The sequence below is a fragment of the Equus asinus genome, chromosome 3, assembly GCF_041296235.1.
Source record: "Equus asinus isolate D_3611 breed Donkey chromosome 3, EquAss-T2T_v2, whole genome shotgun sequence".
Lineage (NCBI taxonomy): Eukaryota > Metazoa > Chordata > Mammalia > Perissodactyla > Equidae > Equus > Equus asinus.
The window spans coordinates 112,152,030-112,179,766 of NC_091792.1; the positions used below are offsets into that span (position 1 = coordinate 112,152,030).

The window sequence follows — 27,737 nt, forward strand, 5'->3', positions numbered from 1 at the left end:
GTCTAATCTGTAATTAATCTCATTCAGTGTATTTTTCTTTTCAGACAGAGATTTTATCTCTGGAATGTCATTTTGGGTCTTTTTATAACTTCTCTTTACTAAACACATTCAAAGTTTCATCCAACTTCTTGAAGTTTTGAATAGAGTTGTAATAACTGCTTTAGGGGCCTTTTCTAATTCTAATATGTCTATCATTTCTGGATCTATTTCATTTGATTGACTTTTCTACACATTGTAGGTCATGTTTTCCTATTTTATTGTACCTAATAATTTCTCATTGCATGCAAGCAATTGTGGATATTTCTTTGGTGATTGCTAGATATTTTTTGTATTCACATAAATATTCTTGAACTTTGTACTGGTACGCGCTTAAGTCCTCTGGAAATTGTGAAGAGAGAGTAATGGCTCTCCCCCACAAATGTCCATGTCCTAATCCTCATAACCTATGAATATGTTACTGTATATGGCAGAAGGGACTTTGCAGGTGTGATTAAGTTAAGGATCTTGAGATGATGAGGTTATCCTGGTTGATCCTGATGGTTTAATGTAATCATCAGAGTCTTTATTAAGAAGGAGACAAGAAGATTAAAGTAGAAGAAAGAGATGTATCTGAGGATGCAGAACTGAATGTACGTGTACCTTGGCAAAATTTCTAAACACTTTGTATAAATACACATTTTAAAATTGCCCTAAACCTAAGCCCTGCTATGCCTCAAAGTTAGTAAAATGTCAGTGTTCCAGCAATTGGAATCAGAATGCAGCCTCCCTAAGCTACTTTCACTGGAAAGGTGGTTCCCACTCTGAAATTCAAGGCTCCTCTGTCTTATAGAGTTCATGGGACCCAGGGAGGTCTTGTTTTGCTTCCTTCTCGGTCCAACTGGGAAATCTCTGCTCATAGTTCCTCTCAATCTTTCCCAGCTCTCTACCTTACTACTGGTATTGCAGGGTACAGATTTCCCAACTACTAGCACCACAACTGGTGACTCTAACCATCTCTACTGCAGCTCGTGACACTCAATCCCCATCTTACACCCAATGATGACCATCATCCTAGTATGCGTTAGCTGCCAGAAGTTTTATTAGAGTTTGCTAATATTTCTGGAACTCAATTATTGTGAATAATTACATTAGACTATTTTTCTGTTTCTTTGTTCTTTTCAATAATTTGATTCTTTACTTTTAAATATTTTGCTGCCTATAGTAGAGCATGGTTCAAAAAAACAGCTGATTCTATATTCAAGATGGGAAACCAACAGAGTCATCATGTTATTTTGAGTGGGCTTTCTTTCTAGTGTCACTTTTACCCTTTACCCATTTATTATCTCTTCTTGTGGCAGCTGTGAACATGCACTGCTCAGATTGCCTGCCATGGAGGATAGATGACTGGCAGCTCCAGCTGCTGTCCCTCTAAATCCACAATGGCATTCACCCTAAGCCTGCTTATTCCTTGGGCTATTCCCAGCCAGTAATTTAGCACAGCCACAGGACTAGCGGCAACTCATTCTGAGGGGCCATGAGACTCAAATAATGGGTAACTTTCTCTCCAGTTTCCACATTAGCCTGGCTGAATTTTTCAGAATCATGCTGCAGTTTGAGGCGTCTTCTCTCCAATTCTCGTTCTTTCATTCTCTCCTGTTACAGATGTCAGAACTGCATTAGAATCTGAAGGCTATCCTTGCCTACTCCTTCTCCATACTCATTCTTCACAAGAGTTTCCTACAATAAATCTCTTTCAGTCCAGTCTCATCTTGGCATCTGTTTCTTAGAGGACTCAAACCACACCTCTGCCATTGAAAAAAAGTATGTGTGTTAACTGCCTCTGTGAGTGTGTTAGTGGAAGTGCTATTAAAATTCATACCAAATGTGGAGAAAGCACTCTTCCTTTGACAGATCTGCCATATAAAACTGCTGTCAAATAAAAATAAAGCTTAAGCTAATATAGTTCAATCATTTACAACATTTCAACCTTTTTAAAATTAAAAATAAGGAAGCAGAGAACTTAATAGGGAGATAAAAATAAATGTCAAAAGAAAATGAAGCCAAAACACTAATTTAACATTTCATTTCTTTCCAACATTTTACCATGCTCTAAATAACTAAAGGAATGTTACAAAATTGCCTTTAATTGGCTGACTCCTGACATTATCCACATGCTTTTCAAAACTTTAAATTGTATAAAGATAGTCAACAAAACACCACAATATCTCCTACACATATTGATTGACTGAGGAATATTTGCAGCTACAAATAATACCACGTATTCTGAAGACATATGCCCTTTTCATAGGAACTTAAGAAGGCCAATATCATTTCTGCTTCCTTTCCAAAGCCAATTATACTTCTTCAAATTTTCAGATGTTCCACTTTTGTTAACCATTTTGTATCCTATTCTACAGTAAATCCCTGCTGGAATCAGATCACTCCATTCTTTAATAAATAGAGTCATTTTATTTTCTCTAATTTTTCCTTGGCGGTTTTCATCAAAATGACATTTTCCTCTTAATAAAATGACATTGTAAAATAAGATGAATTTCATTAAGGATATATTTACTGCTAAAGGAGGTAAGGGTATCACAAAATAGAAATTTATTTTATGATATTTTCCCATTTTCCTTTATGTTTACATTTCATAAATGAAGTGTTATTAGAAACAATACTGGGACTATGTACCAAAAATGATTGAAAACATTGAAAAAATATTTGTTGATAAATTCAGTTTCTCAAACACTCCTCTATTCTACGCCTTTGTCTATGCTGATTGATTTGTGTCCAATTTCTCACCTATCTTCTCTATATGAAAAAAAACTAGCTAATTCTCTGTGGCAGATCTTATTTTCCAAGATTGCCACAAACCAATTCTCTCATTCCTCAGGCTAGTCTGACAGTGAGAGGTTATGCTCCTCTTATAGAGAGGTGGGTCTATTGCGCTCCACTTGCATCCAGGCAGGCCTGTGCCTACAGCTGAAGTATATTATATAACTTCTAAGGTCACCTCATACAAGGCAACAGCCTCCACCTGGCTGTCTTTGAATGCTCACTCTTGGATCGCAGCCACCCTGCTGAAAGTAGGCAAGAACAACTTGTAAACCACGTAAGGAAATTATCTTCAAGGTGATTCTTCTAGCTCTCAGTTAAGCCACCCCATTCAGGCCACATGCAGCTGAGATGAGCCTTCCCTGCTGAGTACGCCCCAAATGGCAGGTTTGAGATCTTCATTGTTGGTTATTGTTTTTTGTGCAAGATTGTTAATTGTTATTTTTAAACTGTAGGGGAGGAAGATATTTCCTCTATCCGCTCTGGGTTCTTCTGGCCGGAGAATGAATTAAATTCCCATGAGACAGAATAACAGGAGAAAATTAAACAAAGCTTTATAACATGCACATGGGAGAGGCTCAGGCAACCTGAGCAACTCAACAAAATGGCTGAAGCCACCAGCTTAAATATCATCTTCGGCTAAAGACAGAGGAGGATGTTAGGGATAGGGAAGTCAGTTATTGGAGATTACCAGAAAAGCACTGTAAACAAGAGTAAGGTTATTATGCAGATTTAAGTTCTTGCCTTCTACATTGATAAGAGTTTCTAGAGATAAGGTCATCCCCCCTTCTTCCTGGTACAGAGAGGGAGACACATTTACAGATGGAGATTTCCTTTACAATGTAAATGTCTCTTAACAAAGGGTAAGTAAATTCTACTTTTCAGAGTTTCTTTCCTGTCTGCAGTTTTTAAAAGTAACCAGCCCCAAATAATCCTCGTACCAAAGAGGCATATCTTGGGGTGGACAATTCCAGTCCCCCACAAGACACTAAGTTTTGAGGTGGCTTGTTATGTAGCACATACCATGTAACATCACTGTTTTAGTCTGTTCAGGCTACTATAACAAGATACCACAGAACTGGATGACTTAGAAACAATTGAAATTTATGTCTTACAGTTCTGGGGGATGGATTTTTAAGATCAGGGCTCCAGTATGGTCGGGTTCTGGTAAAGGTTCTCTTCTGGGTTGCAGACTACTGCCTTCTTGTTGTGTTCTCATATAGTGGAAAGGCAAGGGATCTCTCTGGGACCTCTTTTATAAGGATACTAATCCCATTCATGAGAGCTCTATCCTTAAAAATTAATCATTTCCCAAAGGCCTCACTTCCTAATAGCATAACATTGGGCATTACATTTCCAACATATAAGTTTGGGGAGGCACACTCAGACTCTAGAAATCACCCTTCAATATCCAACTCATATTCTTCCTCCTCTGTGAACATTTTTGTCAAATCCTCCAGGCCCCATTGTCATTGCTTCTTTGTGAATTAAAACCTTATGTTCACATCTGTATTATAATACTGATTTATATGCCTAGCTCTCTTACTATACTAGCATGACTTCCAAAGCATGTATGATGACATATAGTTTTGGTGCATATCTCAGTGCATGGCACTTGGGGATTTGAAAGAATGCATGTTAAATGTGTCGAAGAAAATAATCCATAACCAATCTATAAATGAAAATTTGGGAGAGTTTATTCTGAACTGAAATCTGAGGACCATGGCCCGGGGCCTTTCATCCCGAAGGAAGAAAGGGCACCAAAGAAGTGAGGTATACAGAGTGGTTATATACCCCCAAACAGGACATTTCATATATGATTGAAATGTCCCTCCCACAATAGTCACAAGATTGCCCTGTCAGCACAGCGCATGATGGACACAGTAGGTAGTGGATCTGCTATCTCAGAGGGCGTAGCAGGAGGCAAGCCTATTAGCTGGGTGGTCACAGGTGAGCACAGCAATCAGTTCCTAGCCTAAGGAAAGATGCTTAATCCTTAAGGGAATGCCAATGTTGGGAGGGGGAGGGAAGTTGCACCTTTATCTCAAGGGCCTTTGTTCTTGCCATAGGGAATATCTTAAGCAGATATATAATGCATGCACAACAGCCACGGTCAGGCCCTTTTGGAAAGACAAGGTCAGGCCGAATTAGGTTTACAGCAAATGGCTTCCTCATATTCTCCAATATATCCTATTGCTTGCCATTTTTATTTGTTGAATAAATCTAAGAGTATATATTAATGAAGGCATAAATGATTGAAATAATGAATGATTGAACAAATATAGTTATGTGCTGCATAATGATGTTTTGGTTAAAGATGGACTGCATATACAATGGTGATCCCATAAGATTAGTACCACATAGCCTCAGTGTGTACCGACTATACCATCTAGGTGTGTGTAAGTACACTCTGTGATGTTCACACAACCATGAAATTTCCTAACACACATTTATCAGAATGCATCCCCATCATTATGTGATGCATGACTGTCTGACTTTAAATATCTTAATATATCTGAATTTTCAGATAATAAAAATATTTTCATTTGTTTTGCTTACATATTTTTATATTTACCTCTGCTTTACTATGTGGCCGAGGCCAATTTTATGCTTTCATTTCCTAACTTAATATGAGTCTTAGAATTTAGAATAAATACATAAATAAATTCTAAATGGCCTTAGTTCTCAGCAAATTGTTTTCTAATTAAGAAAAAAAGTACAGAGATAATAATAATTTACCCAGGCCTACATAGCTACTAAGTAGGAAAACTGGACCCATGACTATGCTTCCTTACTCCAGGCCAACATACTTTCTTTTGTAACATTTTATTTCAACTCCTATTTTATTGATGAGGAAACCATAACCCAGAGAATATCTATAATTTGCTCTAGATCACAAAGATAATTAGAAGCAAAGCAAAACTAATTAATGTTAGGAATCAGACTCTGGTCTCTAAATCACAAACCAATATCTCTTATACTGCCATGCATTGTATCTGGTTGTGGCTGATAATTTGTTTCAAAACCCAAATAAGAAAATTCATCAAAACTTGATAACCAATATAATCATAAATCTAATTTATTTAAGAAGTTATAATACCGTTCTATTTCCCTAATAGCTTTTATTTCACTGATTTTTCTTGTGAATATGGTGCTTCTTTGATTTAGGAGACTAAATATGTACTTTCTCCTCAGAGTATAAGTAAAACCTACATAAACTCATAAGGACCCATTTTATCACTATAGTATAAATATTATTCATAGTATTAAATAATAAGGCTTGTTAGATCAGTAATATGTTTTAAATATCTTTGTCTATTTACTCAGCTAACAATATTTGATGAATTTCATATATCTAGAATTCTTCCCTAAATATTTTTGATAAACTTACCTACGCTTGTATAAGTTGTATGTTCTGAATCATCTATTTCCCCACTATATATTTCACTTTATTGTTCAGCATATGAAATATAGAGCAAAACTTGCTCTCCTTTTTGGCTTTTATGTTACCAATTACTTCTCGTGACATATAAAATGTCTTGTAACCTTTGCAAGCTTTGCTTGTGTTGAGAATTTATCATTATTCTCCCAAAAGGTATTTTATGCTTACTCTGATTGTTTTAACTGTTACTCTGTGCACTTTTTTTCCTATTAGACATGAGTCATGGCCTTCTCTACATAGTGATGATAAAGTAATTTTAAGCCCATAGATAGTAAACCATGTTTTGCCCATCATCTTGCTCTTAAATGAACCCTAAAAGTTTGACAAGCTAGTTTTGTGAAAATATATGTACAGGCAACCTTGAAGGAATATGAAAAAGAATTATAAAACAAAAAAACTAGCTGTATTCTTATTACTCCAACAAGAAAAATGGTTTTAATTTAGAGTCTGCTCTTTTCTAGTTCTTCTCCATATCCAATTGGATTTTATCTATTGATCAAACTATACTTATTCTGAAGGAAGCAAAATACAATATTAAATACATTGAGATTATATTTTTATGTGATTGTTGTACAAAATTTTTTCTGTATATTAATTCGATTTTAATATAAAATGAGAAGATCTCTGACCAGACCTGATCTGTGGAATGCTTTTAAGAAGCAAAATGAAATTGAAAATAAGATGAAATAACATTAAAATGCCAGTATACTTTCCTGAGATGCCTATGGTCATGAATGATCATTCTTGGACAAATAACAATATTATATATTATCAACGAAAATGAATACGTATAATGGCCAAAAGCTATCCATGTCTATTTAAAGTTAATGTTAAAGGAATTAAAATTAAATAAAATTTAAAATTCAGTTTTCAGTCACATAGATTATGTTAAAAGTTCTCAATAGCTTAATAGGGCTAGTGATTAGCGTAGTGGGGAGCACAGATTATGTAACACTTCTGTCAAAGCAAAAAATTCCACTGGACAGACTTGCTATTTAACATAAGATTTTGTGCAGGCTCTTACATCTAATAATTATATAATTAAAGCAATTTCTTAGACTATGAAGATTCTGTATGCAGCTCTTTTTAACTTTCTAATTCCTCGGTTGAGCCCACAAGAAAATTTGAGTTGAGTATAGTAATCTCCCTACTATTTTAAGAATGAGTCTACTTGAAGACTGTTGTATACATGTCATTTACACAGTGTTTGACTAGTGCAGAATAACTTTGTAGTTAATTGGAAAAATAAACTATCCAAATCAAAAACAGCTATGACAACAAAATTGCCCTGAGGCAAAATCACCAGGAGAGTTTTGAGTTATCCAGAGACAGGAAATTCTTTCTCTTATCTCTTGATTTCCAAAGGGAAAGATTTTTCTCTTAATTCACATTCTTCCACTCTTTTTACACCTTTATTCATTATGCTTTTGTAGAAGAGAGCAATTTACGTGTTGGTACCTTTGGGAAGGTAGGCATGGCTCTTTCCTGCCTTAATTCTTCACGGAAATGAGATCTGGAGGGGAGGAGAACCAGTCTTTTCCATTTCCCCTTAATGCCATCTTTCTTTTGCTTTGTACAAATCTTTTTCTCATCAGTCAATCTCAAGCATTGTAACAGAGTTAACCAATCGGTTACTGCGTTCTGAATATTCTCTTTCCTTGGCGTACTCCTAAGAGCAATATTCCACTAGCTTTTTGTGAAAAATGATAAGCATATTCTAATCTCTATGTAGGAATTCAAAGAGCACAGAACAGCTAAATGATTCTGAAAAGAAAAAACTAGAGTTTGAAGACTTAAACTCCATCCTTTCAAGTTACTGTCTAGTATTGACACAAGTCTAAAAATATATATCAATGGAACAGAAGAAAGACCGGAAATAAACCCATACTCATTAGTTTTTGAAAAGGTACTAAGTTTATTTAAGAATAATGAAATGTAATGAAAATACAGTCTTTTCAATAAATAATGCAGGGAAAAATGGATATCCCTATGGAAAAAGAAAAAATCTAGACCTTGTTTCTCAAATTTTTTTTCATTATTATCTTGTTCCCAAGTAGTCTTTTTAGTTTATTTATTTAATCATCCTCCAAACGGTGAGAAATAAAGTGTTATCTTTTCCTGACCCTGCAAATACACAGGAAGCTCAGAGATTGGTAAGACTGTACAAGTTTTGATGAACTCTATTCCCATATAGGAATACTACTGAGTTCTAGTCAAAAGTCTCCCAAAAAGAAATCTGAATTTAATAGAGTCTTGAGCAGACTATAAACTATTTCCAGAAGATTGTGTCTCAGGCTAATTCACTCAGCCTTACAACCTGTTTCCTCAAATAATTTTAAAAGTATTTAAATCTAGAACACAAGCCTTTGGTCCAAAGCAATCAAATAACGTTATTTCATGAAAAGTGCTGGGGTTTTAGACTCACAGCTGCCCAGTGTGGCTGCTTGATATATACATATCTACTGAAAGGAAGTTACTAGCTTGTTATTGAGTGTGGGAAGAGACTGCTACCAAGGAAGAGCTTAAGATAATACTGGGTAATGTCAAAAAGAAAGTTGAGTAAAGACAGACTGGCTCAGCAGAGCTTATTGACAAATTGAAAATGGCATATTCAAGACTCTTTGACGCGGGGAATTTCAGGAGCAGTTCCACTCATGTACACACAGGCTATCTCACTGCATGTGCAGTCAATGACAGAGGACTTCACTGGTCAGCCTACCCCCTCTGCTGTATGGTCTGAACTCTTTGTTTTTTTTCCAGTCAGGCCAAAGCATACCACTTGATTCACTGATAGTAGTTCTTAAAATTAAAGTTGTGAATTGTGAACATGCAGATGATAGAACTCTGGTGGAAAAAAATGAGAGTAAATCTACACAATGGGCAGACCCGAATGTCATGATTCATCTTAGGAATTAGGTCCTGCTTAAGGGAACATATTTGGATATTGACATACCATTGGACAAAATCTAATGACCTTATGGTGGTGTTCAGGCAAATAGATTCTGGATGACTGAATGATAAAAAACCAAAATTGATGCCAAAACCAAAAAACCTTCATGTAGGGTACTCAGTTAAGGAAGTCCCTATGGAAATTTAGAGGAAGAGTCAAGGTGGGTCAAGTATATGCTCACCATAAAGACTTGGTGATGGGCATTGAAATGCTAATGAAACTGCTTTATTCAGACCTCTAAAATTAAACAACCTAGTTCATGAAATGACAAACATGGCCAAGCTCACTCAATGCACAGAGAAAGCAAATAGCAACTCATTCTTTTTGTACCGGGTAAAGCCACTGATGTAGTTGGCAACTATACTCAGTATCTACTGAGTACAGGAGGGAATATACTTGAAGATGGCTCTGGCATAATTCTTTTAGATAACAGTTAACAAGTAGATGACCTAGGAATTCCTTACCTAAGAATATTTTAGCAGATCTCTTTCGATTGTTCTTTTTAAATTGCTTATGGTAAATTACCTTGTATTAATGGGGTGCAGCCAGCTGGAGAATGTAGTTATAGACATGGATTCTCTACCTGCATGCCTAATGGAGTATAAAAACTAAGAAGCTCCAAACAAAATGACTTCCTCTTAGCTAACATGATGCATACTTAGCAATCTTCCATTATTCTGAAAACAAAACAGGTGCTAGTGCAGAAAAAGATGCATTTCTTTTTCGTTTCTTTCTTAGAAGCTACATCTTATTGCTTGAGTATCTCCCAGAGAAGAATGTTGCATTACTTGCACTTGCTCTTTACTTATATCCTTTGTTAATAATTTGTAAAGTTTGCTATTGGGTAAAATATATGATTGTGTGAGCTTCTTTTTCAGTCAATTCTTAGGGGTACTATTGTGTACTCCTTTCTTATTAAAAACATCAAAAAATTAACTTAAAATAAAGATATTTCAGATTTTCTCCCACATTATTCAAAATGCACATAGTTTTAAGTCTATGATCCATTTTGAGGTAGTTTTTGTGAAAGATATAAAACCTGTGAGGTGTGTGTTTAGGTTGACAAACAAACGACAAGCAATAGGATATATTGGAGTACATGAGGAAGCCATTTGGTGTAAACCTAATTCAACCTGACCTTGCTTTTCCAAAAGGGCCTGACATGGCCGTTGAGCATGCACTGTATATCTGCTCTAAGCATTTGCTATATCTCAAAGACAAGAACAAATGGCCTTAAGAGAAAGGTGCAAATTCCCCCACATTGACATTTCCTTAAACGTAAGCATCTCTCCCTAGGCTAGGAATTGATTGCTGCACCCACCCTGCGACCACCCATTGTGAGACAACAGACCTGCTACCCTGCTGTGTCCACCGAGACAGCAGACCTACTACCTACTGTGTCCATCAATCACTATGCTAACAGGGCAATCTCTTGACTGTCGTAGAAGGAACATTTCAATCATATGTGATACATGTTCTTTGAGGGTATATAACCATTCTGTATACCCCACTACTTTGATGCCCTTCCTTCATTGGGTTAGGAAGGCCCCAGACTAAACTAGTCCTCAGATCTGGCTCATAATAAACTCACTCCAATTTTGATTTATAGATTAGTTATGGATTGTTTTCATCAACAAGATTCTTTTTTTCCCCTTTTGCACGTGGATGTCCAGTTGTTCAAAAACCATTTGTTGAAAAGAATATCCTTTCTCCATTGAATTGCCTTTATGCTTTGGTCAAGATCAAAGTGACTAATATATTTGTTTTGTTAAATGTTTGATAGACTTCATTTGTAAAGTCAACTGGGTTTGGAATTTTTTTCATGGAAAGATTTTTGAGAAAAAGTTTTGTATATATATATATTTTATATAAATATATATATATATTTCTTTTTGAGGAAGATTAGCTCTAAGCTAACATCAGCCTCCAATCCTCCACTTTTTGCTGAGGAAGATTGGCCCTGAGCTAATATCCATGCCCATTTTCCTCTACTTTATATGTGGGATGCCTGCCATGGCATGGCTTAACAAACAGTACATAGGTCCACACCAGAGATCTGAACCAGCGAACCCCAGGCCACCGAAGTGGAACATGAGAATTTAACTGCTGCACCACCAGGCCAGCCCTGAGAAAAAGTTTTATATTTTTTTCTTTTTGAGGAAGATCAGCCCTGAGCTAACATCTGCCAATCCTCCTCTTTTTGCTGAGGAAGACTAGACCTGAGCTAACATCCATGCCCATCTTCCTCTACTTTATATGTGGGATGCCTGCCACAGCATGCCTTGTTGAGCAGTGCCATGTCCACATCCGGGATCCGAACCAGCAGACCCCAGGCTGCCAAACAGGAACTTGCACATTTAACCGCTGCGCCACAGGGCCAGCCCCAAAAGTTATATTTTTAAAAAATATATAATGACTTCCATTTTTTCAAGTCAGTTTTTCAATCGGTACTTGTCAAGTAATACGATATTTTTATGAAATTACAATATTTAGCATAAAGTTATTTATAATATCCTATTATTTTAATATCTGTATAGTCTTTCTTTTTTTATATTTAATGTCTCTTTTTATGATCAATCTAGCTGGCAGTTTATCAAAAATTGATGTTTGGCTTCCTATTTTTCTCTATTTGTGTTTTTCTTAATTGACATCTGCTGTTATCTTCATTATATCTTTTATTCTACTTAAATGAACTTAATTTATTACTTAGCTTCTTAGTTAGAGGTCATCGCTGACTTATACCATTCTCGTATTAAGTTTATGAAGCTATTTGTTTTATTCTAAGGACTATTTTAATTGCTTCTTGATGCATCTTATTTTTATTATCATGCAGCTCTCTGCCCTGCCACCATCATAGACACGAGCTGTGTGCAGCTCATCAAGCTGGCCTGGGTCACCAAAGTGCTAGGCAGGACTGGCTCACAGGAACAGCACACACAGGCGCCCATGGAATTCATGGACAACACAAGCTTCTCCATCATCTGCAATGTGAAAGGCCCCATGAGCAAGGGCACCCCAAATATTTGGGCATTTTCTAGCTATCTTAAAGTTATTGGGTTCCAATTTGATACCATTTTACTTGTTGGAAGGCAAATCTCCATGGCATTTCTACATGTCTTAAAACAGCTTTTCTTCTAGATTATCTTTTCAAAGATGATTGTATAGAAAATACCCTTGAAAGCTAGAGAGAATGTCTTCTCTCCAAATCAAAGGGTAGATTTGTTTCCTGATCAGAATAATAAAATAATATCACTTTTCTTAGGGAGGAAGGGCAGATTGCCAACAGTCCTTTTATAAGATTGAGCATTATCTAAGCTCAGTGGTCCTCAGCTATGTGTGCTCTGTATTTACCTAGACCTGCTCTTCATTGCCTCCATAAGATTTGGGGGTCAAAAAGTACAGATGAAAATATGATTTTCATGCTCCCTCTTGTGCAGTGAAGGTCCTTTAGGGTCCATGTGTTCCCTTTGTAACCTTACCAAATTTACGGAAGCAAATTAGTATCTGCAGTAGTCGCTGCTTCTTATGGACTTCTTGACCACTTGACATTGACTTGACCATTGACTTGGTCTAATGTCTGCATGATATGTTTATTTTTCATCCTTTTACCTTCCATATGTGTCTTTATGGTTAAAGAGTGTCTTTTATAAACAGCATGCAGCTGTGTCTTTTTAAAAGCTCAAGTTCAATGATATTTGTCATTTATTTGTTTACAATTTTTTCCATTTTCTTTTTTCCCACTGTTCCTCCTTTCCTAATTGCTTTTGGGTTAACTAATATTTTAGATTTTGTTGCTATATAACTTTGCATGCTTTTTTGTGGTTTCTCTAGGTACTACAATTGCTTTTTTAAAGTATTCCTGTTTATACTCAAATAATATCATGTTACTGAAATAAAACCACATCTGAGCATTTCAGCATTAATTTCATTTACTCTCTCTTGGCACGCGTGCTTTTATTGGCCTATGTTTTACTTATACATGTGTCATAGACCTCACAATATATATTGTTATTGTTTTAGCTGAAGGAAGTAGCATTATTTTAGTAAAGTTAAATATTATTTTAAAAAACCTCTTATGCTTACCCACTTCTTTACTCTCTCTGGTGCTCTTCATTCCTTTCTGTAGATTCAACTTTCATTTTTGGTATTAATTTCTATTAACCTGAAGTGTTTCCTTTATTATTTCTTGTAGTTTGATTTTTCTGACCACAATTTCTCTCAGATTTTGTTTATCTAAACATGTCTTTATTCTATAGTTTTTAAACATATATCACTGGATATAGAATTCTAATTTGCCATTTTTAAATTTAATTTAGCACTTTAAAGATATGTTTCTTTGTCTTCTGGCTTTATTTATTTTCCTTAGAGAAATCAACTGATGTCCTTTTTATTGTTCCCCATTATAAAATGTGTATTTTTTCTCATGTTGCTTTTAATTGTTGTCTTTAAATGTTTTTTTACCAACTTTATGCTAAGATAGAATCTGAAAAGAAATGAACAATCTAAGGATTTTTCAGAGATCATATTAGCATAATTTGACCACTACAAGAATATGGGTGTGTGTTTGCGTGTGAGGGGACAAGTGAGTGGAGTAAAAGATGAAATCAAGAATGCACTGAAGCTTATTTTTTCTTGTGTCAAAAAGATTATGGTGAAAATTACTATAATATGGAATATAGGAACATTTTCATGCTATGGAAATAGTTGCTGACAAAGAGAAATAACAATAATCATCTTGAAGATGGAGGCATGACTGATTCATACAGGAATTAACAAAATCTCTAGCTTATAGGATAACTCAGCAATATACCAGAACTCAATACTTTGTCTATTTTATGAGCTTGGCTTGTGTATTTCCACCCTGTACAACTGTATTTTTGGTAGACTTAGCCATTATATTTAAAATTCTTTTCTTAAAAGAAAATTTGGTAGCTGAATTTAATGTCAACAAATTACTGAAATTGTTTCTTATAATGAATGAGTGTTGGAGAAAGCCAATGTAAAAGGTTTTGGGGTCAATTATAACCAGGTAATTTGATGCCAAATTCACAGTGCAAAGCTATTTTTGTACATTACTCAAAAAGTCCCACGATGAAAATAACAAACATACATAAGTTTTAACTCACATCACTCCTACTATTTCATTTAGGCCTAATTTTAGAAAACTCATTTCTCCCCAAGATTAGAAGTCGTTTTGTTTAAATATGTATATGAGTTTCACAGTTGCAATGAAATGAAGTTTCAACACAAGGATTCCAAAATATGGTTAATGATGCCTATTATTGGTACAGGTCTTTATGCCAATTAAGAATAAATAGTAAGTAGGTCATGGAGAAACGATGTGCATATTCTTAAAATCAAAACTACATTTGACATTTCCCTTGTATATTTACTTATTTAAAACTCTTATCATCTAAACAATGAGTTTAAAAACTTTTACTAGATTATCAATATCCATAATCAACGTTAAAGGTAACAGATTTTTATGATATAATATACCAGTACTATTTATTTATCATAATGGTCAAACGCTGTCTTGAATCTGTATGCTTAAATTCAGAAGTATTTTGCTTTTAAAATACTGAAAACATCTTTACTTCATCCTGTTTTCTTCTAATCTGCTTAATCTAAAATTTCCTTAATTATATACGTGTAATTCCTTGTTATTTTATGGAGGCATTGAGTCAAAATAAAATTCCTTTCATGATATTGCTGAAATTTCTTTCTGATTTGGGAAACTTGGAGGTGGGATTGTGGCTATCATGTCTCTGTGGTAAGGTCATTTATCAGAGCATCTAGCAAATAACTATTGGGCACCTATTATGAACTGGACTTAGTAATTGGCACTTAAAAAGTTGTTTGTCTTTTTACCATTTTCAGTCATTCATTTGACAAAAATTATGGGGAACCCTCTCCGTGCAGGGGCTGTTCTAGGAACTAGGTTTATAAGAACGAGAGTGAGCAAACTACACAAAGCTTCTGTCCTCACGGAGCATAAATTCTAGTGGAATAGAGATAGATAGATAGATGATAGATAGATAGACCAGATAGATAACAATGCATAGATAAAGATGGTGATGAGATCTATGAGAAAAATTAAGCAGGACAAGGGATTGGAAAATGACTGTATTTACTTAGATGATGTCCTCAGGAAAGGGTTTTTAAAGGAGGTTCAGACATTTGGACTAACAACTGTAAAGAAAGTTGTAGAAATCTTTGAGCAAGAGTGTCGAGATAGATATGACAAAAACTATTGAGGTCTGAGATGGGTGCAAGGAGGCTAGAGTGGCTAGAAGCTTGTGAATGAGGTAGACAATGGTATCCAACATTATGTAATCTCATTCTTTGTCCTCTACTCAAACTCCTCCAAAAATCCCAACACAATTCTTCCTCAAAGTTAAAGCTACAATTCCCCTAGAATTCTATCCCCAGTTTTCTTTATTTAAGTGGGACTGTTTCAGTGTGTTCTCACATCTGTGAGGAGAATTGTTAACCAGAGCAACGGAGAGTGTTGACTGTGTGGTTTAGATTCAGCCAGACTCTGCTCTGCCTAGTAGAACACCAGCTTTATTCTTGTTTAACCTCATTTACTTTAGTTGAAAGAATGTCAACATTGTATAGCTTCTGACTCATTATCTTTTACTTTTCTCCTAATATTTTGATTTTGTTTGTTTCCTGATTATATTGACTTAACTTATTCTATTGCTAGTAACCTAACACTGAATACCTCCAGGTATATGTAGCCACATAATGGTACCCTTTCTAGAACAGCGACATACTCCAGGTGTTGATTTAAGCCAGCCTTGCAGAAGAGATTGGCTCAAGGTTCAAGCTGATCAAAAAGAAAGAATACTGAAGAAGCTTGATTTGAGAAACTGAGACTAGTATTTATACAAATGTGCAGTAATTGAGAATACCCAATAAACTAATAAAAATATTATTTATATTACCAGAAAAAGCCCATTCTTTCCATGGCCTTGAATTAAGAAGCCTTCCCGAAAGACAAACAGAGATCATCCATGAATCTGACCAAGTATGACAGAATTTCACATGCTCCAGCACTGAAGCTGAGAGACACGGCCTCGTGGGAGCCCTTATTACTCTATCATTTTTCTTTCATTCTTTTCAAAACATATTTATTGATTTCTCATTCTGTGACTAGCAACTCTAGTCAATCAACTTATTCAGCTTTGAGGTAACAACCTGTTAAGTCTTACCAGTTCTCCATGAAACCAGTATTCTTACTAGCCAACTTGTGTATATTTTTAAAAAATTTTCTCAGACCACATTCTGTGGGGAATGACAGATACTTAACTGCAGATATTTCATCTCTTCTCCCCAGGGCATCTAAGTTCCAAAAGTTTACAAGTTATTTTAAAATATAAAGTTTAGTTTTTAAGTGTACAACTAAAGTTTTCAGCATCAAGTTTAAACTGTTGCAAAATGTATCATGAACTTGTTAATATTGACACAAAAATACTGTACATAATTATTTTAAGTGTGTTAATGAAATCTGAAGCCTACGATAATTTGATACACATAATCATCTTTAAAAAAAAGTTTGAACAATCCCTTCTTTAAGACTTATAAATTTTCTCTTTTATTTTCTCTTGAATTTATATCTATTCCACTTTTCCCAAATACTGCTGCAAAAAATATTTTTAGTTGAAATTTTAGTAGTACCTGAATTATTTTGTAATTCTAGTGATTTGATTGTTTTATGTGGTAACAATGTTTTAGACTGTTGTCTTACAAGTTATTATTAATACACAGCAGGTAAACACATCATATGACACAAATCATGACAAAATTTATTATGCCTAAAATGGCAATGAAATGATAATTATAATTATTTTTCTTTCTGTTAGAGTTACCTTTTCTCAAAAGCCTAAAATTAGATAGCTAAAAGTAGGTATTTAGGAAAATAAAATTAGACAAAAAAAGATCATATAAAATTGAAAAGATGTATTCTAGCATTTTATTGTTGAGTATAAAAAAGACATTTGTGTACAATTTAAAATACCCTAGATCTTAAGAAAAATTGTCTTATATAGGCACAACAGAGATATGGACATCTAACAATCGTCATATATAAAAGAGTGATTTTATTTCATGTTTGAAAACTAAGTTCTGAGTTATACATTTGATAAAATTCGATAGCATGTCAATATATAAAAGGAATCAGTCACTGCTAATTAAATGAAGCTGTTTCCTGAAGCTCTAAGTATATGTCTTGTCTTGAATTTGGTAACACTTGTGCTACCCTGATACATAAAAAGATATTCTGGTGTTGGCACTGGCCCCGTGGCCGAGTGGTTAAGTTTGCGCGCTCCGCTGCAGGCGGCCCAGTGTTTCGTTGGTTCGGATCCTGGGCGCAGACATGGCACTGCTCATCAAACCACGCTGAGGCAGCGTCCCACATGCCACAACTAGAAGGACCCACAACGAAGAATATACAACTATGTACCAGGGGGCTTTGGGGAAAAAAAGGAAAAAAATAAAATCTTTAAAAAGAAAAAAAAGATATCCTGGTGTTAAAAGTGCAATCTAAATGGCATTATAAAAATTACCAACAAAAAGGAAGAGAAATGTTGGGTCACTGGTAAATAAGGGAATTACAAATTTTGAATTAACAATATTTTAAAGTGCATTATGTATGGAAGAGTCACTAAACTATTTCCCTTAAGTTAAACTAAAGCAATCAGCAGTGTAAGAATGAATAAATGTTGCTACAAGTAGTAGATGAATGACAGAGAATAAGATGCTTATCTCAAAGTTGAAAAATGTATTTGGAATATTCAAGAAAGTTAAGCAAACATTCATAAAACTTATTTTATGAATCTGAATAAAAGAAATAGAAAGCACTAAGTCTGGGTCTATGTAAGTTATTTTAACCTGAAGATGTAATGCTGTTTTGACTTCATTAAATATGGAACTTATCTTTCTTCTCTTTTAATCAAGCAGGTATGCAAATGGGAAAGACCGGGACAGGTGGGTGAGAGAAATTGTTAAGTTTTCATGTTATTGAGAATGGTGAAGATGAAGAAATATTCTTAATAGCAAATTGTTATTTTCCAGCATGCTCTTTTACGTATCTGGAATATTATGATTTTAAGGTGGATAAGTAGGTAGACAGATGATAGCTAGATTAATAAATTGATGTCAGATTTCTTGGTTGGGTAAAATAAGGCATTATTACTTTTAATATTTTTTAATGATACTTCAAGAGTAATGTATTCAAGACAATAATTGGGATGGAAGAGGTGAGCTGCTTAAATAAATTCATTTTTCTTTCTTCCTAGCAAGAGTAGCAATGTATTAAAATTATGGTTTGTTGTACTGGTTTTTTGAATCAGATTCTATTTTAGTGGGATGGACCTTTAGAGTAGCTGGTATGATATACTGTTGGAAGTATAAGCCCAAAGCACAATTTTAATGTCATGTAATTATCCTCTCCTATGTAATATAGCAAATTTTATCTTCACTTTGCATTTGAGCATAATCATAGAACTTTAGAAATTTTCTCAGGTTCACACTCTATGATATAGACCAGCAAACCTTAGACTTTGGGTTGTCAGTTTGCTGCTGTGTCCTTTTCACAAGACAAAATTAATAGCAATATATTATGATCCACACAAATATTTAAAAAACCTCAGAAAAATCAAAAAGTTGCCCAGCTATCTTAATGTAAGTAATCCTGGCTGGGAAAATAAGTAAAAAGTTGACAATTCTCAGTCGTTTTGATAACAAAATATATGGGTGATAAATTGAATTTTATTTTGTTATATTTTTTTCTTTCTTTTCCCCAAAGCCCCCCAGTACATAGTTGTGTATTCTAGTCACAGGTCCTTCTGATTCTGCTGTGCGGGACGCCACCTCAGCGTGGCTTGATGAGCAGTGCTAGGTCTGCACCCAGGATCCAGACTGGCGAAACCCAGGGCCACTGACGTGGAGCGTGTGAACTTAACCACTAGGCCATGGGACCGGCCCCTCAAATGGAATTTTAAAAATAACCTTATAATTTTGAGAATTAGCTAATATAAATCTTCACATATAAAACTATCAAGAGGCACCATTATTTTTCCCCAGGTGTTACCAAAATGTTATTCAGCTAGTCTGCCGGTCTCTTTATTGACAAGCTGAATGCTGATGAAGTATAGATATTTGAGTTGCTGAAGTCCACCAGAGATAACATTTTGCCATCTTCTAAATTTTGCTAATAATTTCCTCAACAGTGAGTCAATTTATTCTTTATTTCACTAGGTTTTGGAGTCAACTATCTGCTTCTACAGTTGTAGTAAACACATTTGCCTGTCATTGCTTTGAAAAGTATTTTTGAAATTTTTTATTTGGATTCTTTCTTTTCGCATTGAAGACCAAGAATAATTGTTTCCCCAGTAATGCTAATCTAAATCATTTGTTACAGAAATCAAATCTGTTCTCATGAATTTGCACTGCTTTGAAAATCACGTAGTCAAATCAACTCCAATGCTAATGTGGCTTTCTGAGAATTACTGAGTATAATAAGTAGTGTGATACAATCTTGTGAAGTTTAATTCAGTTGCCAGGTGAAACGGTATAGATTGAGTTGTCCACGCTTGACCCACTGTTTTAAATGCAGTTACTGTTTGAGAGGTGACTAAATTTTAGTACATATAATGTAGGATAACTATCATTCCTCTTTTGGCTGATAAGTATATTGGTGATGATATGTACAGCTTTTATCCATTAGAACAAGAAACTGATAAAACAGTGTGGTGAAAGACAAAATGTTTTTAACCTACTTTTGCTAGCCACTGTTAAAGGAAGAATACTTGTTTTGCCACAGAGTTGGGCTAGACAATTTAGTTGCTACTTCAGGGCTCTGGTGGTAACTGTGCATGACATTGGGCCACAGTCTTGGCATATGCATTTCTTTATTTTCTCTGTCTACTTTACTCCTGCTTTCTTTTCCTTTCTTTCTTTTATTCTGATGATGATTTAGTCCTGTTGATGACACCTCTAGATATGGTGGCGCTCAAAACTAAAGAGCTGGCTGACCCTATCAGACATCACCATATTTATGCTATAAATTAGCAAGGTCAGGGGACTGACAGAATAATTACTGCAGGATCTCAACACTTTAGCCAAGGCAGGAAATGATTAGAATATCATGTTGTATCAAGGAAGCAGTTAATTGTTATAAGTAATCGTGCATTTTTGGTGTGAATTTGCTTTTAGTCCTTGTATTAGTAAATATATATCTTCTGCTCTCCTTAAGAAGGATGAGCATCAATAACATGTATTAGTCCCTTATGCTTCGTATCCCTATTTTGAAAAATCTCTTCCAAAATGAAGTGTATTTATATCATATAACTGGTTAACAGACATTTGGTCCTGTCCAAAACATCCATAAGACATTTGGTCCATGACAAAAGGTCCTTGATATTTGTTCCTGTCCAAAATGTTTATAAGACATTTGGTCCATGTCAAAAGGCCTTTGACATTTAGTCCTGTGCAAAACATTCGTCAGACTTTTGGTCCACACCAAAATGTCCTCAACATCTGGTCATATTTGGCCCTGTCCCAAAAGTCCCCACCAAGGGGTCCACACTACATTGGGTCCTTTTTCATATTTAGTCCTGTCCAAAATCATTTGGCAGAGACAAAATACACTCATGGACATTTTGGACTGGACTAAATGTCAAGGACCTTTTGGCATGAACAAAATATCTTATGGACCAGATGTCTTATGGACATTTTGGACAGGACCCAATGTCCTGCAAGGCTTTGGACAGTTTGGACAGGGTCAAATGTCCTGCAAGCCACATAGACAAGACCAAATATCAGGACCTTTTGGCATGGACCAAGTGTCTTATGGATGCTTGGATAGGATCAAACGTCTTTCAAGGTACATAACTCAACAAAACTTCCCCAATGTGTCTTATGTGCAAGACTATTCTGCACCTTTTCTCTATTTTTTTTCTCTGACAATGTTAAACATGCTTTCATTCTTAGAACAACCTTCTATGGGTTTTTAATTGTACAGTACACTCATTTTAAACCTAATTCTTCCTAGATTCTCTTCCTTTTCTTGCTAAAGTGCCATGAGAGATGATGAGTCTTATGTTGTTATCTCCACACCTGTACTTTAACTCCAGTTCTAGACCAACTACTTTTGGGATAATTCTATTATATTATCAAAGCATCACATAAAACTCAACATATCCCAAATCACCAATTTTACTTTTAAAATTTCAAAATCTCCTAGGCCACGACTTCAGAACCGTCTTGAATTTGAGGACAACCTGGCTACATCCTCTCTTATCCCTGTGGATCAAATCTTGACTCTTCCATATTATCTAGTCACATTTCACAGCAGTCTCCAAAACGGAATTATTTGCTTCCAAATTTTTCCTTAGTGTTGTCATTGCCACAATCCTAGCCCTGACCATCATCATTCGATGTGTGATATCATAATAATTGCTTTATGGGAGGCCCACATGACCGCAGGTCCTCTTTTTCTCTCAACTTCATACTTTATATTTTACCCAACTTCCTATTGCACTGACTTCTATTTTTGAATCTCACTTTCTTATTCTTTTTTACTCTGGAGTTTTTATTTTGGAAATGAGTGGACCATGCCTAGGGGCTTGATAGCAATCAAGAGGCAAGGTTAAATGGAAAATGGTCGCCTTTTATCTTCATTTATATATTCTCATGGTAAGAGAAAGGAAATAAAAAGAGAAATTTTTATTTATGACAACATGTAGTATGTGTTAAAAAATGTGCCAAAAGTTTGGTGACTATACCTTTCTTCAAATGTATGGTAGGCAGGGAAAATATTTGCATATGTGGGTAACTTACTGAATATTACCTCCAAAGGATAAAGTGAAATTGAGGGTTTACCTGGAGATAAAGCTATTTAGATGATTTTATATTGTGCAGTTTTATTTATACTACCTAGTTTAAGTGTTTGGCCCTAGTACAGTTTGTGGTAAGACTCTAGAGAACGAATAGCGTGGTCTCCTTGTTTTCATATGGCTAGATTACAGAAGCGTGTGTGTATAATTAGGGCGTAATTAGTTCATATATTAGAATAAAATGGAAGTCATACCACAGGAATAACAATAATAATAATAGTAAAATCTCATATGGCCTTTACTATGCAGCAGGTACTATTCTGAGTTGTTATTTATGTATTAACAGTTTTAATTTTTAGAATTCTCTGAATTAAGGAATGCTGTCAACATTTTTCACGTCAGAAAATTGAGTCACAAAAAGGTTAAATTATTTGTGCAAGGTCATACAGGAGGTAGCTGGTAGAACCGTGATTCCAGCAGAGGCAGACCAACAGCAAAACCTCTATTCTCAACTTTCATGCTGTACAACCACAGAGGTGAGTGTGGAGAATAAAAGGATAATGCCCATTCAATCTTTCACTTGGGAGAGTGTGGGATTATGGCACTTTATACCCAGGATGTTCTTTATGGACCCACCAGACAATTGCCTGAGAATTCTCTTCTACATGATTACAGATGAACCACAAGAGAAAATAGTGATTATTCAGTTTTTCAAATTCAAATTAAGAAAATTCAGACTAGGGAACCAAGTGTTTCCAGAAGCAAAACTGACCAATACAGAGGATGTTCAAGTTCTACAAAAGAAATACCCACTGTTGGGTTTTTAGTATTTTCTGCTATGTATCATGTGGTCTCCATGGGATTTGCCATGGATAATCTTGGCTCTAAAAAGGAGTAATTATCTAGCCTTGCAGCAGGGATAAAAGAGATAAGGATTTTGCCTGTATTGACTGAAATATTGTCATTCACTGAGCAATAATTATTTATTCTATTTCTCCAGTTGAGCCCTTGAAGAAATATAAATAAGTATAATTGAAGTACCAGAAAGATAACTTAAATATAGGCAAATAAATCACACTTGGGAGACTAACATCTTTTTTGTTGTTATTGCGTCTAAGTCCATGTTTCTATTCACTTATTCAAACTTTTTATTCATTTTATAAACAAATGTTCATTGAATATTTTTAAATGTAAAGTATTTTGTGGAATATTGTTACTAAATTGCATCATACTATGAATGGAATATTTGTGTCCAACCAAAATTCATAAATTGAAGCTCTAATCCATGATATGATGGCTTTTGAAGGTGAGGCATTTGGGAGGTAGGTAGATAATAAGGGTGGAGCCCTCACAAATAGGATTTGTACCTTATAAAAAGAGACAGTAGAGGGATGACCTCTTTCCCTAGGCCATGTGGGGATACAGCAAGGAGTCTCTTGGCAACCTAGGAAATGGGCTCTCACCAGACATCAAATCCGATGACAGCTTGATCATGGGCCTCCCAGCCTGCAGAACTATGAGAAACAAGTATTTGTTGTTTAAGACACCCACTATGGTATTTTTGTTATAATAGCTTGAGCAGACTAAGATACATCCCTTGTCATTGTGGAAGTTGTAATTTTTAGACATTATCATTAATATTTGAACATATGGTTTAATAATTCTTCCCAAACACAGTCAATTGGTATGAATTCTTCTGGAAAAAGATAAGGAGTTTAATTCATTTTGGAAATCACATGTATTGTAAAATAATTTTGCCAGTGGCTATAGCTTAAAAGTCCGTCATTCCTATCTCTCTGCCTAGATCTTGCTGATTGTGACAGAGAGAACAACTGTGCTGTAGATATAGGGTGAATAAGAAATAGCTGAAGTACTTTTGGGATAAACATTCTATCTACCATCCTTGGCTTGCTTGTTTTAAGTAAAGATTTCTTTACTATTTTATTTTAAATTGATAATTTCTTGGATGCTTGAAAGAGCTAATAATTAAAGTTGTACTTCAGCACAAGGTTCATTAACTCAAACAAGAAGAGATAAAGGCACATGTGCTTCCTGTAGTTGGTTCATTTTTACTATTAAAATAGTTCAATCTGATTCTTAATTTTTGGAGCTAACGTTTAATGCAGTACATTATTTCTGATAAGAGTTCATTGATTTTTATGATGAAATCACAATTAGACAAATATGGGATGAGGATCCATGAAGACTGGATAAGAGGAAGGCAAATTAAGAAAAGGACACAGAGAGAAAGAGGAACAATTCTAAAAAGGACAAAACAAATTTAAAGCACTACAGAAAATCACAAAATGAGAACAAAGAAATAGAAGTAAATGTGAACAAGGGGGAAAGAGGGGGAAATTGAATAGAAACAAAGACAAAAGAGACAAGGAAATTAGCTTGTGGAATTTTTTTTCCTGTCAACTCTCAAGATTCAGGTTTCTAAAAAGCAAGCTCTAATTGCCTGGCTTTGACTGTTTCTGAGGCTTCACTCTTCGTTTTGTTTAGGATTAAACACACACAACAGAGCAAAGTACTGTATTGTTTAGAGGTTTTGGTTATGATTCCTTTCTTGGTCTGAGGAGCAATACTTAAGAAACATTTCAAGGAGTAAGATTAATTTTTAGACAGAATAACGAAAGAGAAATCTGATTATATTTACATTTTGACCTTGAATACTCTATTAATGTGAGATTTATATATCAGACAAAGATTTCAAATTCCTTCTCTTACTTCTAATTTTAACTATCAAGAGAATTTCTTCTAAATATGAAATAATTTGATAGGAAATGAATTATAATTATTTAGTCTTTCATCAACCTTTACATATATAAATTTTTTATCACTAAACCAAGAATTGCTTTCATTCCAAAAAAAGGGCAAAGACAGGTATGCATAAGTAAAACTTTAAAACCTGCGTGAAACAATTATTTAGCATAAATATGCATTCATTTTTTTAAAGTAGCATAACTGACATTTCTAAAGGAGTAGAGAGCATGATATCTACAGCTCAACAGGCCAAGAATACTTCCTTTCGCCATCAGCAAGAGTGAAAAACCTCATAATTTATAACTCATAGGACATTAGGTAGAGTTTTCAGAAGTATTTTTCCATTGTTTTGCAGAGATTTTAGTCCCAGATTAAGCACTGCTCTGTACCCTAATAACAAAGCTTAAAGAAAAGATATAAAAGGATCTTAATGGGGTCCAAAAATGGAGCTTAGTAATATTTTTAGGAAGACAAAAATATTCAATGTTCATCCGACTGCAATTCAAAATATGTGTCATCACATTAAAAATGACCAGGTATGCAAAAAAAAACAAGAAAATTTGATCCATTATCAACTAGTTGAAAGCAACCCAGAAATAGCAGGGGTTATATAAACTATAGACAGACAGTAAAACAATTATTATGAATGTATTTCATATGCTTAAGGAGCTAAGGACTTGTTAAGCAAGGACATGAAAGATACAAAAAATACTCAAATAGAGCTACTGCAGGTGAAAACTACAATGTTTGAGAATACACTGGATGGAGTTAATAGCCGATTAAAAATTGCTAAAGAATAGATTAGTAAATTGGTGAATTAATGAGTCTGAAGACACATACAGCAAGAGAAACTATGCAGAATAGAACATAGAGAGAAAAAGGGCTGAAAAAAGCAAACAGAGGCTTAGGGTACTCTGGGGAAGTTTTAACTGGCCTAATATATTTGTAATTGGAAAACTCCAATGGGAAGGTAGAGAAGAGGCAATAGAAAGAATACTTGAGGAAAGAATACTTGAGGAAATAATGACAGAATATTTTGCAAAATCAGGTAAAGGAGAAAACAGCAGATCCAAGAAGGAAAATATATGTGAACAACAGTTCCAGAACCAGGAGGGGAAAAATGAACCAGTATGACTATAAATTTCTAATAGTTTATCTGAAGTGTTATAATGTATCCTAGAAGTAGACTGTGATACATTAAAGACATATACAATAAACTCTAGAGCAGCCACTATTAACAAAAATAATTATGGCTAAAAAGCCAAAAAAGTAGATTAAAAAGGGGTCATAAAATACTCAAATCAAAGACAGTAGAAAAAGAAGAAAAAAGAAACAAAGGACAGTCAGGACAAATAGAAATTATATAGTAAGATAGGGGATGAGTATCTAAACATATCAATATTAACATTGAATGCAAAGGTCACTCCAATGAAAAAGCAGAGATTATTCAATGCGTAAAGTTTGCAAAAACCGATTATATATGGCTTACTGGAAACCAACTTTAAATGTAAAGTACAAACAGATTAAAGTAAAGTTAAAAGAATGGAAGAAATAGCCCATGTTTACACTAATAAAAAGAATTATTGGCTACATTAATATAGATAAACTGTTATCGGAGCAAAAAATATTGCAAGGGGTAGAGAGGGTCCTTTTATAATGATAAAGTAGTCAACTTTTCAAGAAGACGTAACAATCTTAAATATTATGCACCTGATAATAAAGCTTCAAAACCTATACAGCAGGGGCTGGCCCAGGCCGAGGGGTTAAGTTCGCATGCTCCGCTTCGGTGGCCCAGGGTTTCGCTGGTTCGGATCCTGGATGCAGACATGACACCACTTGTCGGGCCACACTGAGGAGGCGTCCCACATGCCACAACTAGAAGGACCCACAACTGAAATATATAACTATGTACAGGGGCGGTTTGGGGAGAAAAAGCAGAAAACAAAAAGAAGATTGGCAACAGTTGTTAGTTCAGGTGCCAATCTTTAGGGAAAAAACCCTATACAACAAAAACTTATAGAACTACAAGAAAAAACAAATAAATTCACAAATATATTTGGTGTGTTCAATATCCATCTCTAAATAATTGTTAGAATGAGTAGCCAAAACTAAATATGACTATAAAATAGTTGAATGACATCATCAATCCACTAGACCTAGTTAACATTTATAGAATATTCCACTCAATATCAAAGCAATAACATTATTTTTAAGAACTCAGGAAAGATTTACCAAGATAGAAAGCTTTCTAAGCCACAAAACAAGGTTCAAGCCTATATAAAAGTCATCAAACCATACAAAGTCTGTCTTCTGACAAAACTGAATTAGAAATTAATAGCACAAAGATACTTTGAAAATATCTAAATATTTGGAAACAAGATAACACAATACAAAATACTCCATGGGTTAAAGATGTAATTAAAAAAGAAATTAGAAAATGAAAACATAACATCAATATTAGTGAGATGCAGTTAAAACAGTAACTAGAGATATGACTATAGAACTGAATATTCATTTCAGAAGGAGAAAAGTCCCAAATCAATTACCTCAGCTTTCATCTAATAATCTGGAAAAAGACCAAGCGAAATCCAAAGTAAGCCTGAGAAAGAAACCAATAAAGATCAGAATGAAAATTAATGAAACATAAAAAGAATAGGCAAACCAATGAAACCAAACTGGTTTCTTTAAGTTCAATAATATTGATAAAACTCCAGTCAGATTGATCAGAGACAAATAGAGAAGAAACAAATAACAATATCAGGAATGAGATAAGTGTCATCATAACAAATATTCAAAATGTAGTAAGGGACTACTATAAACAAATTCATGCCAATAAATTAAACAATAATTAAACCACTTTCAAGAGAGACACATACTACTAAAGCCTATTCAAGAAGAAATAGATAATGATATCTTTATTTCT

General features: G+C 34.7%; 1 long non-coding RNA gene across 3 annotated transcripts in view; it reads left to right on the forward strand.

Moving 5' to 3' along the window:
• The window catches only part of LOC139044861 (uncharacterized), a 91,307-nt gene that overhangs the window by 42,764 nt on the left and 20,806 nt on the right, over nucleotides 1-27,737 (forward strand). Inside the window, exon 4 of one of the 3 annotated variants that reach the window (XR_011502215.1) lies at nucleotides 16,160-18,072. The exons of the other annotated variants lie outside the window; for them this stretch is intronic. This is a non-coding gene — a long non-coding RNA (uncharacterized lncRNA). Of the gene's footprint in view, nucleotides 1-16,159; nucleotides 18,073-27,737 lie in introns of those variants that run through there. 3 annotated transcript variants of the gene reach the window in all.